The 20214-nt window shown below is 42.7% G+C and overlaps 1 protein-coding gene across 2 annotated transcripts in view; it reads left to right on the forward strand.

Moving 5' to 3' along the window:
* Positions 1 to 10828: 10828 nt before the first annotated feature.
* micu1 (mitochondrial calcium uptake 1) overlaps positions 10829 to 20214 on the forward strand; it is a 113051-nt gene continuing 103665 nt past the window's right edge. For both annotated transcript variants that reach the window (XM_038990998.1, XM_038990997.1), the window contains exon 1: positions 10829 to 10930. The gene's annotated coding sequence lies outside the window, so the exon portion shown is untranslated. The remainder of the gene's footprint in view (positions 10931 to 20214) is intronic.

Genomic DNA, 20214 nt, shown 5'->3' on the forward strand with positions numbered 1-20214 from the left:
CAGTAACCTCAGGAAAATCCTCTGCAGTATCATCAACAGCAGACTAACATTTCCTCAGTGAAAATAATGTCCTGAGCAAATAACGTGCCCAGGGGCTGCGGTTGAAAATGTGGCTACAACCGGCACTTTAACTGAAACGTTGATTAATGTGCACTGTCCGTGTAAAAATAAACTCAATAAAGTGGCTTCTTACCAAAATACAAAAAAGGACTACGTATACATCCTAATTGACAAACAAATCAAACGATTCAAAATCAATTTGGCATGAGGGTCTGCTATATAAATTGATGGAAAGCAGTGTTGGGGGGAAAACATAAAACATTATAAAATCCATGTAAACAAACAGCAAGTGTGTAGTTAAAACTGGCAATAAACACTGATTTCTTCCCTCAGGGCAGGGGAGAGAGACAAGGATGCAGCTTGAGCCCCACCCTCTTCAACATTTATATCAATGACTTGGCAAGGGCACTAGAACAGTCTGCAGCACCCTGCCTCACCCTACTAGAATCTCAAGTCAAATGTCTACTGTTTGCTGATGATCTGGTGCTTATGTTACCAACCAAGGAGGGCCTACAGCAGCACCTAGATCTTTTGCACAGATTCTGTCAGACTTGGGCCTTGAAAGTGGATCTCAGTAAGACAAAAATAATGGTGTTCTATAAAAGGTTCAGATGCCAAGACCAAAAACACAAAATATATCAAAGAATTACACATAACTCCGCCTAAACATCAACGCCACAGGTAACTTCCACAAAGCTGTGAACGATTTGAGAGACAACTCAACAAACCAAAATTGGTTCTGTGAAAGTTCCCAGAAGAAGACATCATTAGGTTGTGGGAAATGTCTGGTGAGAACATTGTCGGGACATCACAAAATATATGTTCTCATAACACAAAAAACTTTTTCAGTCTTGCTGATGATTGTTTAGAATGTTTGTATAAACATTCGCCTGATGTTGCAAGAATATTCCTGGAACACATTTAGTCTGTTCCCAGAATGTTTCATTAAGTTGTGGGAACAATCTGGTGGAAACATTGTTGGGACATCCAGTGTTTGCGGATTATTCTACAATGTTTCTTTTTACGATGCAAAAAACATTCACCTGATGTTACAAGAACGTTCCCAGAACACATTTTTGTCTGTTATTTAAACGTTCCCAGAATGTTTCTTTAGGTTGTGGGGACATTGTTGGAATATGACAAGAGAGAGGTTCCCAAAATAATAAAAGGGTCCAGTTGTGCTGACATTCAGAAAATGTTTCTATTAGGATGCATAAAACATTGCAAGAATGTTGACAGAACAACTTTTCTGATTTCTTTAAAGGTTCCCAGAACATTTAACTAGGTTGTGGTAACAGTGTGGATACATTACAAGAGATAGATCCTCAAAACACAAAATATGCTTAGTTGTGATGACATTCATACAATGTTTAAATTAGCTTGCACAGGACATTCCTATAATGTTGTAAGAATGTTGACAGAACACCTGGTCTAAGTTCTTTAAAGGTTCCCAGAACATGTAAAATAAGACAGGAGGGAAGGAGGAATTATATTGGGTGCGTTTTATTGGATAAAATATGAAATATGGGTTTTACTACTATAGCCCATTGAATAACATATCCAGAAATGGAAAAACAGACAGTCCCTCCAAGAATCATAAGGAATAAGGTTTTGAAGTGTCTTTTCTATATCTAGGAGATATAAGGAAACTCAGGAAATATTTTTTGTTTTTTGGACACGTATTGAATTCCTTTTTTTTGTGGGCACAAAATGACCTCCATGCTTCCATTCATTTTTAAAAACCTGGGTTACTTTCAGATGAGTCCCGTGACAGTTCTGGGGGTCTTGTTCGTGACGGATTAATAGTAGTTTCGTCATGGTGCCCACACGTCAGCCTCTCTTACGCTATATCTTCCTTTTTCCCGAGTCTCTGGGATTAAGTACCTGGTCTGGGGTGAGCAGTATGTCCTACTTTGTTGAAGTAGAAATATTCATCCAAATCGAGGTTAGCGAACGGTTTTCTGATGTCCAGAAGCTCTTTTCAGTCGTAGGAAACGATGGCGGAAACATTAGGTACAAAATAACTCTAAGATCAGCCCAACATTTTTGTTGAATTGTAGAATCATCCGCACAATCTGACAGTTTTTTGTGTTTTGGGAACATATATTTTGTGATGTTCTCACCAGACATTTCCCACAACCTAATGAAGCATTTTGGGAACTTTTAAAGAACAGATTAAATGTGTTCTAGGAATGTTTTTGTAACATCAGGTGAATGTTTCATGCATCCCTAAAATAAGCATTGTAGAATCATCCACACAACTTGAACGTTTTTGTGTTTTGTGATGTCCACACAATGTTCCCACCAGACTGTTCCCACAATCTAATGAAGCATTCTGGGAACCTTTAAATCAATTAACAAAAATGAGTAGTCATTATGTATGGTTATCATGTATCATACATGTCATTTAGATGTTTATACTTTACAAACACACCTTTTATTTCTGTAGTTCTCTAAATCCATATATCGTAGACAAACATGTTTTAAATCTATAGGTTTACCAAACGGTTACGTGATTAAGTGTATGTGACCAATGTGACCAATAGAGCCCGACACACACACAAACACAGAGATATAGGCCTCCAGACTTTCCTGTTCTATTTCCTGGATGATTGTATGTAGAAGAAGAAAGCAGTCACGTCTGAAAAGTGTGTTTGTCTGAAACTTAGATACTTAGATAAATGTAAGAGCGCTGTCATGGCAATGTGACAGTCAAGGCGATTACACTACATTAGACGCAGGCAAACACACACATACACAAACACACTCACACACAGCGAAACACAAACACTCACGCAACAGTCATCACTGAGAGAAAAAGAAAGAGGGAGAGAGAGAGAGAGAGAGAGACCCCAATCCACAAAAGTGGAGACAAATTTGACCCCATTAACTACCATGGGATATGGGTCAACAGCAACCATGGGAAAATCCTCTGCATTATTATTACCAGCAGACTTGTACATTTCCCCAGTGATAACAATCTACTTAGCAAATGTCAAATTGGCTTTTTACTAAATGACCGTACAACAGACCTCGTATTCACCCTACACACCCTAACTGGCAAACAAAAAACCTGTTTGCGAGAGTATTTGTGATTCGTTGTGTGGCATGAGGGTCTGCTATACAAATGGATGGAAAGTGGTGTTGGGGGAAAAACATACGACATTAAAACAACAAGTGTGAGGTTAAAATTGGCTGTTAACGATCTGAGAGACGAGGCAAGAAGGGGCTTCTATGCCATCAAAAGGAACATAACATTCTGTTAACGATCTGAGAGACGAGGCAAGAAGGGGCTTCTATGCCATCAAAAGGAACATAACATTCTGTTAACGATCTGAGAGACGAGGCAAGAAGGGGCTTCTATGCCATCAAAAGGAACATAACATTCTGTTAACGATCTGAGAGACGAGGCAAGAAGGGGCTTCTATGCCATCAAAAGGAACATAACATTCTGTTAACGATCTGAGAGACGAGGCAAGAAGGGGCTTCTATGCCATCAAAAGGAACATAACATTCTGTTAACGATCTGAGAGACGAGGCAAGAAGGGGCTTCTATGCCATCAAAAGGAACATAACATTCTGTTAACGATCTGAGAGACGAGGCAAGAAGGGGCTTCTATGCCATCAAAAGGAACATAACATTCTGTTAACGATCTGAGAGACGAGGCAAGAAGGGGCTTCTATGCCATCAAAAGGAACATAACATTCTGTTAACGATCTGAGAGACGAGGCAAGAAGGGGCTTCTATGCCATCAAAAGGAACATAACATTCGACATACCAATTAGGATCTGACAAAAAATACTTGAATCAGTTATAGAACCCATTGCCCGTTATGGTTGTGAGGTCCGCTCACCAACCACAAATTCACCAAATGGGACAAACACCAAATTGAGACTCTGCATGCAGAATTCTGCAAAAATATCTTCTGTCTACAACGTAAAACACCAAATAATGCATGCAGAGCAGAATTAGGCCAATACCCACTAATTATCAAAATCCAGTAAAGAGAAATTAAATTCGTCAACCACCTAAAAGGAAGCGATTCCCAAACCTTCCATAACAAAGCCATCTCCTACAGAGAGATGAACCTGGAGAAGAGTCCCCTAAGCAAGCTGGTCCTGGGGCTCTGTTCACAAACACAAACAGACCCCACAGAGCCCCAGGACAACAACACAATTCGACCCAACCAAGTCATGAGAAAACAAAAAGATAATTACTTGACACATTGGAAAGAATTAACAAAACAAACAGAGCAAACTAGAATGATATTTGGCCCTAAACAGAGAGTACACACTGGCAGAATACCTGACCACTGTGACTGACCCAAACTTAAGGAAAGCTTTGACTATGTACAGACTAAGTGAGCATGGCCTTGCTATTGAGACAGACCGCCGTAGGCAGACCTGGCTCTCAAGAGAAGACAGGCTATGTGCACAGTCTCCACAAAATGAGATGGAAACTGAGCTGCACTTCCTAACCTCTTGTCAAATGTATGACTACATCAGAGACACACATTTCCCTTAGATTACACAGACCCACAAAGAATTTGTAAACAAATCCCATTTTGATAAACTCCCATATCTTTTGGGTGAAATACCACAGTGTACCATAACATCAGAAATATTTGTGACCTGTTGCCACAAGAAAAGGACAACCAGTGAAGAACAAACACCATTGTAAATACAACCCATATTTATGTTTGTTTATTTTCCCTTTTGTACTTTATCTACTTGCACATCGTTACAACACTTTATATACACATAATATGACATTTGAAATGTTTATTATTTTGGAACTTCTGTGAGTGTATTGTTTACTGTTCACTTTTTATTGTTTATTTCACTTTTGTTTATTATCTACCTCACTTCACTGAATTGCTTTGGCAATTTAAACATATGTTTTCCATGCCAATAAAGCGCCTTGAATTGAACTGAGAGAAAGATATATATATAAAGAGAGAGAGAGAGAAACGTGGGGTTGGAATGTTGGTGGCACTACTACATTTCTCTTCTCGTTATTAAGCCCCATTAAAGGATCCCTCTTTTATTAATTTATTTTATTTAACCTTTATTTAACTAGGCAAGTCAGTTAAGAACAAATTCTTATTTACAATGACAGCCTACCCCAGCCCAGATGACGCTGGGATAATTTTGCACCACCCTATGGGACTCCCAATCGCAGCTGGTTGTGATACAGCCTTGAATCGAACCAGGATCTGTAGTGACACCTCCAGCACTAAGATGCAGCGCCTTAGACCGCTGCACCACTCGGGAGTAGTCACTGGGGGATCCTAACAAAATCCTCAAATAATACCAAATACTGGGGCATACCATTCGTCTCAAATGACACCCCTATTCTCTCATATAGTGCGCTAATATTGACCAGGGCCCATAGAGCTCTGGACAGAAGTTGTATACCATTTAGGGAATAGTGTGCCATTTGGTAAATATTAATATTTGACTATCATGTCTTTCCAAGATGGCATAGCAGTTCAGACGTCATTTTGTCCTCGTATTGTCGTGTCCTGTATATATATATATTTACACCTTTCTTCGCATATCTTTTATATATTTTATTATCCAAGAACTCAACTACAAAAAGCTTTCCTGCAACCCGCCTCACCAATTACAGAAAAAAAGAAGTATTATTTACCTCAAATCTGAAAATTCACAATTGAAGCTAGCCAGAAGCTAACCAGAAGCTAGCCAGAAGCTAACCAGAAGCTAGCCAGAAGCTAACCAGAAGCTAGCCAGAAGCTAACCAGAAGCTAGCCAGAAGCTAACCAGAAACTAGCCAGAAGCTAACCTGAAACTACCCAGAAGTTAGCCGGTTTACTGGCTAACGTTAGTATTTCAGCTACCCACGTTTTGTGGTCATCAGCTATTCCTTTAGCTCGATAATCTATCGGCACTTTTGTACAACGCGACTCAGACCAGAACATACCGGACCTATTTTTCTCAATATCCCCGGATTTCAACCGCAAGCTCTGGACATTTACACCTTGATTTCGCAGCTAGCTAGCTGCAAACCGTGTGACTATTGGCTTACGTCGATCCCGGAGCAAACTTAAATTATTCCGGAGCTAGCCAGCTGAAGAGTTCCATCAGCCATTCCTGGGCTACAGTCACCTATCCGGACCCGTTTTTTTTACTACAAATGCGGAGCCCCACCGGGCCTTCACGACTGACTACCGACGTTATCTGCCCGAGGGAGTTATCCAACTGGCACCTCCGTCGCGACGTTACCTGAACGCTCATCTGGGGCCCGCTAATCGTTAGCTGTCTTATCGGCTGCTATCTGAATAAGTATATCGGACAATTTTTCTTTAGTCACTATATCTATTTTGCCAATTGGATTGATCCCCTCTACCACACGGAACCCCACTAATCTACCGACGGAAACGCACGAGGTGTCTAAAAATAGACCTCCATCCTATGCTATCTTGCTACCGATAGCCAGCTACCCGGCCAGCTGTCTGGATCGCCGTGACCCCAACCAACCTCTACTCACTGGACCCTTATGATCACTCGATTAAGCATGCCTCTCCTTAATGTAAATATGCCTTGTCCATTGCTGTTCTGGTTAGTGTTTATTGGCTTATTTCATTGTAGAGCCTCTAGCCCTGCTCACTATACCATATCCAACCTTTCAGTTCCACCACCCACATATGCGATGACATCACCTGGTTTCAATGATGTTTCTAGAGACAATATCTCTCTCATCATCACTCAATACCTAGGTTTACCTCCACTGTATTCACATCCTACCATACCTTTGTCTGTACATTATTCCTTGAAGCTATTTTATCGCCCCCAGAAACGTCCTTTTACTCTCTGTTCTAGACGTTCTAGACGACCAATTCTCATAGCTTTTAGCCGTACCCTTATCCTACTCCTCCTCTGTTCCTCTGGTGATGTAGAGGTGAATCCAGGCCCTGCAGTACCTAGCTCCACTCCTATTCCCCAGGCGCTCTCTTTTGATGACTTCTGTAACCGTAATAGCCTTGGTTTCATGCATGTTAACATTAGAAGCCTCCCCCCTAAGTTTGTTTAGTTCACTGCTTTAGCACACTCTGCCAACCCAGATGTTTTAGCCGTGTCTGAATCCTGGCTTAGGAAGACCACCAAAAATTCAGACATTTTCATCCCTAACTACAAGATTTTCAGACAAGATAGAACGGCCAAAGGGGGCGGTGTTGCAATCTACTGCAAAGATTGCCTGCAGAGTTCTGTTTTACTATCCAGGTCTGTTCCCAAACAATTTGAACTTCTACTTTTAAAAATCCACCTCTCTAAAAACAAGTCTCTCACCGTTGCCGCCTGCTATAGACCACCCTCTGCCCCCAGCTGTGCTCTGGACACCATATGTGAACTGATTGCCCCCCATCTATCTTCAGAGCTCGTGCTGCTAGGCGACCTAAATTGGAACATGCTTAACACCCCAGCCATCCTACAATCTAAGCTTGATGCCCTCAATCTCACACAAATTATCAATGAACCTACCAGGTACCACCCCAATTCCGTAAACACGGGTACCCTCATAGATATCATCCTAACCAACTTGCCCTCCAAATACACCTCTGTTGTTTTCAACCAAGATCTCAGCGATCACTGCCTCATTGCCTGCATCCGTAATGGGTCAGCGGTCAAACGACCTCCACTCATCACTGTCAAACGCTCCCTGAAACACTTCAGCGAGCAAGCCTTTCTAATCGACCTGGCCGAGGTATCCTGGAAGGATATTGATCTCATCCCGTCAGTAGAGGATGCCTGGATATTTTTTTTAAATGCCTTCCTCACCATCTTGAATAAGCATGCCCCATTCAAGAAATTTAGAACCAGGAACAGATATAGTCCTTGGTTCTCTCCTGACCTGACTGCCCTTAACCAACAGAAAAACATCCTATGGCGTTCTGCATTAGCATCGAACAGCCCCCGTGATATGCAACTTTTCAGGGAAGCTAGAAACCAATATACACAGGCAGTTAGAAAAGCCAAGGCTAGCTTTTTCAAGCAGAAATTTGCTTCCTGCAACACAAACTCAAAAAAGTTCTGGGACACTGTAAAGTCCATGGAGAATAAGAACACCTCCTCCCAGCTTCCAACTGCACTGAAGACAGGAAACACTGTCACCACCGACAAATCCACTATAATTGAGAATTTCAATAAGCATTTTTCTACGGCTGGCCATGCTTTCCACCTGGCTACCCCTACCCCGGTCAACAGCACTGCCCTCCCCTCTGCTACTCGCCCACGCCTTCCCCATTTCTCTTTCTCCCAAATACAGTCAGCTGATGTTCTGAAAGAGCTGCAAAATCTGGACCCTTACAAATCAGCCGGGCTAGATAATCTGGACCCTTTCTTTCTAAAACTATCTGCTGAAATTGTTGCCACCCCTATTACTAGCCTTTTCAACCTCTCTTTCGTGTCGTCTGAGATTCCCAAAGATTGGAAAGCAGCTGCGGTTATCCCCCTCTTCAAAGGGGGGGACACTCTTGACCCAAACAGCTACAGACCTATATCTATCCTACCCTGCCTTTCTAAGGTCTTCGAAAGCCAAGTCAACAAACAAATTACCGACCATTTCGAATCCCACCATACCTTCTCCGCTATGCAATCTGGTTTCAGAGCTGGTCATGGGTGCTCCTCAGCCACGCTCAAGGTCATAAACGATATCTTAACCGCCATCGATAGGAAACAATACTGTGCAGCCGTATTCATTGACCTGGCCAAGGCTTTTGACTCTGTCAATCACCACATCCTCATCGGCAGACTCGACAGCCTTGGTTTTTCTAATGATTGCCTCGCCTGGTTCACCAACTACTTCTCTGATCGAGTTCAGTGTGTCAAATCGGAGGGTCTGTTGTCCGGACCTCTGGCAGTCTCTATGGGGGTGCCACAGGGTTCAATTCTTGGACCGACTCTCTTCTCTGTATACATCAATGATGTCGCTCTTGCTGCTGGTGAGTCTCTGATCCACCTCTACGCAGACGACACTATTCTGTATACTTCTGGCCCTTCTTTTGACACTGTGTTAACAACCCTCCAGGCGAGCTTCAATGCCATACAACTCTCCTTCTGTGGCCTCCAATTGCTCTTAAATACAAGTAAAACTAAATGCATGCTCTTCAACCGATCGCTGCCTGCACCTGCCCGCCTGTCCAACATCACTACTCTGGACGGCTCTGACTTAGAATATGTGGACAACTACAAATACCTAGGTGTCTGGTTAGACTGTAAACTCTCCTTCCAGACTCACATCAAACATCTCCAATCCAAAGTTAAATCTAGAATTGGCTTCCTATTCCGCAACAAAGCATCCTTCACTTATGCTGCCAAACATACCCTTGTAAAACTGACCATCCTACCAATCCTCGACTTCGGTGATGTCATTTACAAAATAGCCTCCAAAACCCTACTCAATAAATTGGATGCAGTCTATCACAGTGCCATCCGTTTTGTCACCAAAGCCCCATATACTACCCACCACTGCGACCTGTACACTCTCGTTGGCTGGCCCTCGCTTCATACTCGTCGCCAAACCCACTGGCTCCAGGTCATCTACAAAACCCTGCTAGGTAAAGTCCCCCCTTATCTCAGCTCGCTGGTCACCATAGCAGCACCTACCTGTAGCACGCGCTCCAGCAGGTATATCTCTCTGGTCACCCCCAAAACCAATTCTTCCTTTGGCCGCCTCTCCTTCCAGTTCTCTGCTGCCAATGACTGGAACGAACTACAAAAATCTCTGAAACTGGAAACACTTATCTCCCTCACTAGCTTTAAGCACCAGCTGTCAGAGCAGCTCATAGATTACTGCACCTGTACATAGCCCATCTATAATTTAGCCCAAACAACTACCTCTTTACCTACTGTATTTATTTATTTATTTTGCTCCTTTGCACCCCATTATTTCTATCTCTACTTTGCACTTTCTTCCACTGCAAACCAACCATTCCAGTGTTTTTTTTACTTGCTATATTGTATTTACTTCGCCACCATGGCCTTTTTTTATATTTTTATTTATATATATATTTTGTTTGCCTTCACCTCCCTTATCTCACCTCACTTGTTCACATTGTATATAGACTTATTGTTCACTGTATTATTGACTGTATGTTTGTTTTACTCCATGTGTAACTATGTGTTGTTGTATGTGTCGAACTGCTTTGCTTTATCTTGGCCAGGTCGCAATTGTAAATGAGAACGTGTTCTCAATTTGCCTACCTGGTTAAATAAAGGTGAAATAAAATAAAATAAAAAAATACCCTTGGTAACTCCATTGGACTGGGCTCAGCCACATCCCAATCATGACCCCTTTTACTGTAAATATGGCCACATAAAGAGACACATATATGCACATAAACATGGAATAACCGTCAACTTTCTACGCCACACACAGCGGAGCACACACCCGGTGAATGTTTACATGTGAGGCCCTAACCGCAATGGGTGGAGCTTGGTGGATATATGTCCCGCCCCCCAAACTCCGTAGTGACGTCCTGGAGGGGGCGTGTGCTGGGGCGGACCGGCCGTTTCCACTAGTTACCACAGCCACAAAGCCAGAATTGGCTTATCGTAAAAGTTAATGAAAACTAAAAATCTCTTTTTGGTGTTAATTTAACGTTAGGCATAAGGTTAGCAGTGTGGATAAGGTTAGGGTTAGGTTTAAAATCAAATTTTAAGAAGATACATGTTAGAAATAGGCGGGGTTTATGACTTTGTGGCTGTGATAACTAGTGTCGACCGGGCCTTCCCGTGGACGCAGAAGGAGCACGTCAGACTGCATAAAGGGAATACATACATCGGGAGAAACGTCGTAGCTAGATATTTGAAACTGTTCAAGACCTGTCGTAGTCGTCCCGAAACTCAAGTAAGTAGCAAAATAACAGTCTTTTGCCAATATTTATATGATATTGAGGTCGCCGATTGCAGTTTTATAGGCAATTTCTAGCTAGTTAAAGGCTAGTTTCTAGCTAGTGACTGTAGCTAGCTAGCCTCCGAGACTACTAGAGGTTGACAGCGCCTCTTCGTTCGTTGTTTCAATATTATCAGGAAGAAGTTACAAGTGAACTGTGTTTAGACTGCATGCAACAATGAATGAATTAATGTTGCTGTGTTGTCAGAGACGATGCACATTATCTAGCTAAGTATTGGTTGGATTTAGCCTAACCACCAGACAGCTAGCGCCTAGCTTGACAACACAGTCCAGGGGTTTTCTGCTTTTTTAGTTTTTAACAAAAAGTTGTATGTAGGAGGTTTCATGGTTTAGTTATATAATCCCTAGTTGATTTGTGAACACTAACATAGAGATTTTTTTTAGATAAAAAAATAACATTTGATGTAATTGTCATTTTGGTCCCAAGAAAATTCTAACATTTTATAAAAAATGAATGATAAATAAAACACTAATATATCTTGATGAGACAAGTATTCACCCCCCTGACACAATACATGTTCGAAGCACCTTTGGCAGCGATTAGCTGTGAGCATTTTGGGTAACTTTCTAAGAGCTTTGCACAACAGCATTGTACAATATTTGACCATTGTTATTATTGTTAGAATTCTTCAAGCTCTGTCAAGTTGGTTTCTGATCATTGCAAGAAAGTCGTTTTCAAGTCTTGCATTTTTCAAGATGATTTTTAAGTCATAATTGTGGCTAGGCCCTGTTTTAGGTTATTGTTCTGCTGAAAGGTGGAATCATCTTCCAGTGTCTGTAGGAAAGGTTTTCCTCCAGGATTTGGCATGTGCTTAGCTCTCTTTCGTTTCTTTTTATCCCCCAAAAATGCTTGATAATATAAAGTGGTACTCAGTGATGTGTTATGTTTGATTTGACCCAAACATAACGCTGTGTATTCAGGACAAAAAGTTCATTTCTTAGTCACATTTCTTGCAGTATTACTTAAGTGCCTTGTTGCAAACAGGATGCATGTTTTGCAATATTTTTTATTCTGTACAGGCTTCCATCTTTTCACTCCGTCATTTAGATTAGTATTGTGGAGTAACTACAATGTTGTTGATCCATCCTCAGTTTTCTCCTATCACAATCATTAAACTCTTTAATGGTTTGGTTTCCTTACTGAGTGGTTTCCTTCCTCTCCGGCAAATGAGTTAGGAAGGACGCCTGTGTATTGATACACCATCCAAAGCCTAATTAATAACTTCACCATGCTCAAATGAGATAATCAGCATGTTTTTTTGGATGGGGGTCTACCAATAGGTTCCCTTCTTTGTGAGGCATTGAAAAACCTTACTTGTCTTTAGTTGAATCTCTGCTTGAAATTCACTACTCGATTGAGGGACCTTAAAGATAATTATCTGTGCGGGTTACAGAGATGGTCTAGTCATTCAAAAATCATGTTAACCACTATTATTTAACACAGAATGAATCCATGTAATATATTATGTGATTTGTTAAGCACATTTTTACTCCTGAACTTATTTAAGTTTGCCATAACAAAGGGATTGAATACTTATTGACTCAAGACCTTTCAGCTTTTCATTTTTTATTAATTTCTAAAATGTTCTATGACTGAACAAAAATATAAATGTAACATGGGGTGCGGCAATGGGTGGGCCTGGGAGGGCTTTATTGCAGACAAAAATACTCCTCAGCAGCCCTCCTCCCTCTCCTCAGACGATCCCGCAGGTGAAGAAGCCGGATGTGGAGGTCCTGGGCTGGCGTGGTTACATCTGGTCTGCGGTTGTGAGGCCGGTTGGATGTACTGCCATATTCTCTAAAACAGAGTTTGAGGCGGCTTATGGTAGAGAAATGCACATTAACTTAACTGGCAACAGCTCTGTTGGACATTCCTGCAGTCAGCATGCCACTTGCACACACCCTCTACTTGAGATATCTGCGGCATTGTGTTGTGACAAAACGGCACATTTTATAGCAGACCTTTAGTCCCCCAGCACAAGGTGCATCTGCGTAATGATAATGCTGTTTAATCAGCTTTGTCACATGCCACACCTGTCAGGTGGATGGATTATCTTGGCAAAGAAGAAATGTAAACACATTTTTGCACACAATTTGAGAGAAATAAGCTTTTTTTGTACATATGGAACATTTCCGGGCAATTTTTATTTCAGCTCATGAAACGTGGCACCAACACTTTACATGTTGCATTTATATTTCTGTTCAGTATGCAAACAAAATTCCACTTTGACATAATGGGGTATTTACTCTATATCAGTGACACAAAATCACAATTTTAAATTCAGGCTGTAACATGTGGGAGAAAGTTAAAGGGTGCTTTCTGAAGGAGCTGCAGGCAGTTGTTTTATTATGGGTGGGAGACTGGTAGTGGAAACACAGAATGGGAACCTCACGGGACCCCTGCCGTCGCCTTGGAAACTAAAATGACCTTAAAGAGCGTAAGTTGGGTCGCAGTACAGAACAGCCAGGTATCTGTAAAGGATAACTAGTAGTTTATTTAGTTATTATTCATCTTGGAAGATGATATTTTTTTGTTCCTGTAATTACTTTGTTTACCTTTATGCTCAAGAAGAAACTAGTGGTTTGAATGGTGACATGCATGTTGTCTCCTACATTACAGGTGTCAGACTAGATAGTTTCATATATATATATATATATATATATAGGAAACTATTTGGCCTAATCAAGGCCTTTAAATTGTTTGGTGCTGAGAAGTGCACTATGTCCAGTTTTTGTTATGATTATTTTTGTTCCCACTAAGCTAGCCTGGAAATCCAACGATGAATTTCATTTCTAATTCTACGTCGGGGATAAATTAGCGTTTTGGATCAGGAACATTTCCTCTCGCGACCTCTACAAGCCAGAATGTTGAATAAAATGATATTTTTAACATACTTTACCGGTTGTCCGTACAGTTGGATCCTTTTTGGAGGTAGGAATGTAAGACGACATGTCCACAGGAAATTATAATTACGGGCAACTTTTTTCAAAGGGCTGGTCAAACATTCAGATTCTTATCACCTGAAGTATTAGCACACGATGAAAATACTAGCTGAGCTCGTTCACGTGGTTCTGCGCCATGCTTCCAGGTGATATGAACGCACTACCATCGCTTTTGACAAGTTGATGTAATTTGACTTTCCTGTGGATATCTTGCAGGAAAAATGTTTGCATGCTGATAGAAGGGTGGGAGGTGGCACCAAAGGAGGTCCGAGGTTGCTAGTAGACATATTTCCAGCAGTGAGTAAGATATGACCCCTGTGGGAATTGAATCCACGACCTTGACGTTGTTAGCGCCACCCTCTTGACGCGTCCACATGCTTCCCGTCTGAAACCGGTTGGATATTCGTTGTTGCGTATATTATGACTGCATTTTGTTGTTCCGGAGTCTCCGCCCCTTCGTCGGTGATTGGTCAACAGTAGGGATTCTTCAATTAAGTGTTTTGTTATTTAATGAGAAATTAATTGTTTTCGTGCACATTGTTTTTTTTTCATTTGAGAAATACTGCACCAAATATCTTAGTTTGACTAGTCGCCAGCCGAACCGACGCACGAGGAAGGCTTTACTGACTGACCCACACGGGACTGCAACAGCAGTTAGTAGCAAGGTCAGTGTGTTGCAGTGAGGGCCAGTGTGTTGCAGTGAGGGCCAGTGTGTTGCAGTGAGGGCCAGTGTGTTGCAGTGAGGGCCAGTGTGTTGCAGTGAGGGCCAGTGTGTTGCAGTGAGGGCCAGTGTGTTGCAGTGAGGGCCAGTGTGTTGCAGTGAGGGCCAGTGTGTTGCAGTGAGGGCCAGTGTGTTGCAGTGAGGGCCAGTGTGTTGCAGTGAGGGCCAGTGTGTTGCAGTAGGAGGATCTAGAGGTGATTCAGGCAGCATCATATATCAGTGTTGCTTCTGTGGTGGCGTGAAGGACGTTATTGTGTGTGTTTATGGGGGGAGGTTATGGTGAGGTAATGGTTTATGGGGGGAGGTTATGGTGAGGTAATGGTTTATGGGGGGAGGTTATGGTGAGGTAATGGTTTATGGGGGGAGGTTATGGTGAGGTAATGGTTTATGGGGGGAGGTTATGGTGAGGTAATGGGTTATGGTGAGGTAATGGTGAGGTCATGGTTTATGGGGGGAGGTTATGGTGAGGTAATGGTTTACGGGGGGAGGTTATGGTGAGGTAATGGTTTACGGGGGGAGGTTATGGTGAGGTAATGGTTTACCGGGGGGAGGTTATGGTGAGGTAATGGTTTACCGGGGGGAGGTTATGGTGAGGTAATGGTTTACCGGGGGGAGGTTATGGTGAGGTAATGGTTTACCGGGGGGAGGTTATGGTGAGGTAATGGTTTACCGGGGGGAGGTTATGGTGAGGTAATGGTTTATGGGGGGAGGTTATGGTGAGGTCATGTTTAATGGGGGGAGGTTATGGTGAGGTCATGTTTAATGGGGGGAGGTTATGGTGAGGTCATGGTTTACGGGGGGATGTTATGGTGAGGTAATGTTTTATGGAGAGGTAATGGGGGAGGAATGCTTTTTAGAGTCATTCTGGGATTCCCTGAACCCATTGGTTCTGGTAGAGAAAGGCTCTAGCAGGATGAGGGAGTTGTGCCCTGTGTGTGTACACACACACACACACACACACACACACACACACACACACACACACACACGGAATCCTGGCAGGATGAAAAGAGGTAGTATGCATGGCCCCAGTCGGTAAAAATAATTTCCCCACAATACAGCTCTGAGCTCCCATCCTGACTGTGGGGATTTCACAGATCAAGTGTAAAGCTCTCTTGTTAAAATATTATTTTCCACCAGACATATTTCCTAAAGCCCAGGTGGGCTCCTCTCACAGCAAACTGTCTCACACCAACTGGCAAGCGTCCCTATGAGGAGTTGAGAGGATAAACTGCTGTGTGTACATGTCTGTTTTGTTTGTTTCTTGACATTGCTGTCAGGATCGTCTCTGGACGCCAGCCATGCAGAAAGGCTAACTTGCTCTTTTTTTTTTATGTTGCTAGGTGACAAACCAAAACATGAGATGTGCTTGTCATTTTCGTTGGATAGGAGATACCAGGGTCTCTGGTGCTAATATGGAAGTTATGAAAAGCTACGCTATTGCTTAAAGCTTCCTGGTTTGAGGCTCTCTGTCGGCGAGGGAGCTCTATGGACCATGTCCCAAATAGAGCCCTATTCCCTATGCAGTGCATTACTGGTGGGACCCATAGTGCTCTGGTCAAAAGTAATGCCCTATATACAGTTGAAGTCAGAAGTTTTACATACACATTAGCCAAATACATTTTAACTCAGTTTTTCACAGTTCCTGACATTTTAATTCTAGTAAAAAGATTCCCTGACTTAGGTCAGTTAGGATCACCACTTTATTTTAAGAATGTGAAATGTCAGAATAATAGTAGAGAGAATGATTTATTTCAGCTTTTATTTCTTTCATCACATTCCAAGTGGGTCAGAAATTGCTTAACTTGGGTCAAATGTTTCGGGAGCCTTCCACAAGCTTCCCACAATAAGTTGGGTGAATTTTGGCCCATTCCTCCTGACAGAGCTGGTGTAACTGAGTCCGGTTTGTAGGCCTCCGTGCGCCCACACACTTTTTCAGTTCTGCCCACAAATTTTCTATGCGGTTGAGGTCAGGGCTTTGTGATGGCCACTCCAATACCTTGACTTTGTTGTACTTAAGCCATTTTGCCACAACTTTGGAAGTATGCTTGGGATCATTGTCCATTTGGAAGACCAATTTTCAACCAAGCTTCAACTTCCTGACTGATGTCTTGAGATGTTGCTTCAATATATCCACATAATTTTCCTACCTCGTGATGCCATCTATTTTGTGAAGTGCACCAGTCCCTCCTGCAGCAAAGCACCCCCACAACATGATGCTGCCACCCCCGTGCTTCACGATTGGGATGGTGTTCTCTGGCTTGCAAGTCTCCCCCTTTTTCCTTCAAACATAACGATGGTCATTATGGCCAAACAGTTCTATTTTTGTTTCATCAGACCAGAGGACATTTCTCCAAAAAGTACGATCTTTGTCCCAATGTGCAGTTGCAAACCGTAGTCTGGATTCTTTATGGCGGTTTTGGAGCAGTGGCTTCTTCCTTGCTGAGCGGCCTTTCAGGTTATTTCGATATAGGACTCGTTTAACTGTGGATATAGATACTTTTGTACCTGTTTCCACCAACTTCACAAGGTCCTTTGCTGTTCTGGGATTGATTTGCACTTTTCGCACAAAAGTACGTTCATCTCTAGGAGACAGAACGTGTCTCCTTCCTGAGCGGTATGACGGCTGCGTGGTACCATGGTGTTTATACTTGCATACTATTGTTTGTACAGATGAACGTGGTACCTTCAGGCATTTGGAAATTGCTCCCAACGATGAACCAGACTTGTGGAGGTCTACAATTTATTTTCTGAGGTCTTGGCTGATTTCTTTAGATTTTTTCATGATGTCAAGCAAAGAAGGTAGGCCTTGAAATGCATCCACAGGTACACCTCCAATTGACTCAAATGATGCCAATTAGCCTACCAGAAGCTTCTAAAGCCATGACATAATTTTCTGGAATTTTCCAAGCTGTTTAAAAGGCACAGTCAACTTAGTGTATGTAAACTTCTGACCCACTGGAATTGTGATACAGTGAAATAATCTGTCTGTAAACAATTGTTGGTAAAATTACTTGTCATGCACAAAGTAGATGTCCTAACCGACTTGCCAAAACTATAGTTTGTTAACAAGACATTTGTGGAGTGGTTGAAAAACGAGTTGTAATGACTCCAACCTAAGTGTATGTAAACTTCCGACTTCAACTGTAGTTCTATCTGTCTCTGTAGCAGGTAGACGGCTACTATAGTCTACTCAACTACATTCAGCCTGGGATGATTTTTTAAAATTTTCTTGAGCGGATGGTCGGGGGGCCGGTACATAATTAAGCAATCAAGTCTGAGGGGTTGTGGTATATGGCCAATATTCCACAGCTAAGGGTTGTTCTTAAATACGACGCAACGCGAGGTGCCTGGATATAGCCCTTAGCCGTGCTATATTGGCCATATACCACAAACCCCGAGGTGCCTGGATATAGCCCTTAGCCGTGCTATATTGGCCATATACCACAAACCCCGAGGTGCCTGGATATAGCCCTTAGCCGTGCTATATTGGCTATATACCACAACCCCCGAGGTGCCTGGATACAGCCCTTAGTCGTGCTATATTGGCTATATACCACAAACCCCGAGGTGCCTTATTGCTATTTTATAAGCTTGTTACCAACTTAATTAGAACAGTAAAAATCTATGTTTTGTCATACCCATGGTATACGGACTGATATACCACGGCCAAACCCATGGTATACGGACTGATATACCACGACTGTCAGCCAATCAGCATTCAGGGCTCGAACCACCCAGTTTATAATTTGCTTATTGACTGCAAGAAGCCCAAACAGGGGCCTCTCCAGTGGCGCAGTGGTCTAAGGCACTGCATCGCTGTGCTAGCTGTGCCACTAGAGAGAGCCTGGACTCGAACCAGGATGTCGCGGCGCACACTTGGCCCAGCGTCATCCGGGTTAGGGGATGGTTTGGCCGGCCAGGATGTCCTTGTCCCATCGCGCACTAGGGACTCCTGTGGCGGGCCGGGCGCATGCACACTGACACGGTCGCCAGGTGCACAGTGTTTCCTCCGACACATTGGTGCTGTTGGCTTCCGGGCTAAGCGGGCATTGTGTCAAGAAGCAGTGCTACTTGGCTGGGTTGCGTTTCGGAGGACACACGGCTCTCGACCTTTGTCTCTCGTTCGTTCGTTCTTTCGTACGGGAGTTGCAGCGACGGGACAAGACTGTAACTACCAATTGGGTAAAACATAGGAAGCCCAAACAGATATATTTGACAAACAATTTCAAACCTTTCTTACATTTGTATCGGATCACATGTCTCTCTGTGTGGGAATACTTGGGAACAGTTTTCTTTAAACCTCTTAAGGATCCCACCCTTTAAAAAAACTAAAACTAAAATCTAACTGCCTGTAACTCAGGACCGGAAAGCAAGGATATGCATATTCTTGATACCATTTGAAAGGAAACACTGCGAAGTTTGTGGAAATGTGGAATTAATGTCGGAGAATATAATACATTAGATCTAGTAAAAGATAATACAAAGGTACAAAAACACGTTTTTTTCCATCTTTGAAAGGCCATAGTGTATTATTCCAGCCCAGGCGCAATTTAGATTTTGGCCACTAGATGGCAGCAGTGTACATGCAAAGTTTGAGACTGATCCAATGAATCATTGTATGTCTGTTCAAAATGTTGTATCAAGACTACCCAAATGTGCCTAATTGGTGTATTAATACATTTAAGTTCATAAGTGTGCACTCTCCTCAAACAATAGTGTGGTATTATTTCACTGTAATAGCTACTATAAATTGGACAGCGCAGTTAGATTAACAAGAATTTAAGCTTTCTACCCATATCAGATATGTCTATGTCCTGGGATTTTTTGGGGTTATTTACCACCTCATGCTAATCACATTAGCAGGGAGAGGAGTATATAGTAGATCCTACCCCAGCAGGCCTTGTGTCCCTGCTACTATAGTAGATCCTACCCCAGCAGGCCTTGTGTCCCTGCTACTATAGTAGATCCTACCCCAGCAGGCCTTGTGTCCCTGCTACTATAGTAGATCCTACCCCAGCAGGCCTTGTGTCCCTGCTACTATAGTAGATCCTACCCCAGCAGGCCTTGTGTCCCTGCTACTATAGTAGATCCTAACCCAGCAGGCCTTGTGTCCCTGCTACTATAGTAGATCCTACCCCAGCAGGCCTTGTGTCCCTGCTACTATAGTAGATCCTACCCCAGCAGGCCTTGTGTCCCTGCTACTATAGTAGATCCTACCCCAGCAGGCCTTGTGTCCCTGCTACTATAGTAGATCCTCACCTGTCTCTCTGTCCTGTTTTAAACAGCACCTCTCCTAATGCCCTTAGAGACCCTGTCCCCGTTGTCATGGACTACCGATTGTCCAATTAGCATATTCCGCGTGTTTATTTTTTATTTAATTCTTTCTTTCTGCTGAATCAGTGAGTGTGACAGTCGGGGCCTGGATCGGTAATGGAATATCGACAGGTGGCTACGACCTCGGAGGGCATGATGCATTGAGGTGTGTGTGTGTGTGTGTGTAGATCACAGGAATACTGGAGCCACAGAGACATCACAGGGGGGACCTCTCTTT

Source organism: Salvelinus namaycush, chromosome 4 (assembly GCF_016432855.1).
Source record: "Salvelinus namaycush isolate Seneca chromosome 4, SaNama_1.0, whole genome shotgun sequence".
In the NCBI taxonomy this organism is placed as follows: domain Eukaryota; kingdom Metazoa; phylum Chordata; class Actinopteri; order Salmoniformes; family Salmonidae; genus Salvelinus; species Salvelinus namaycush.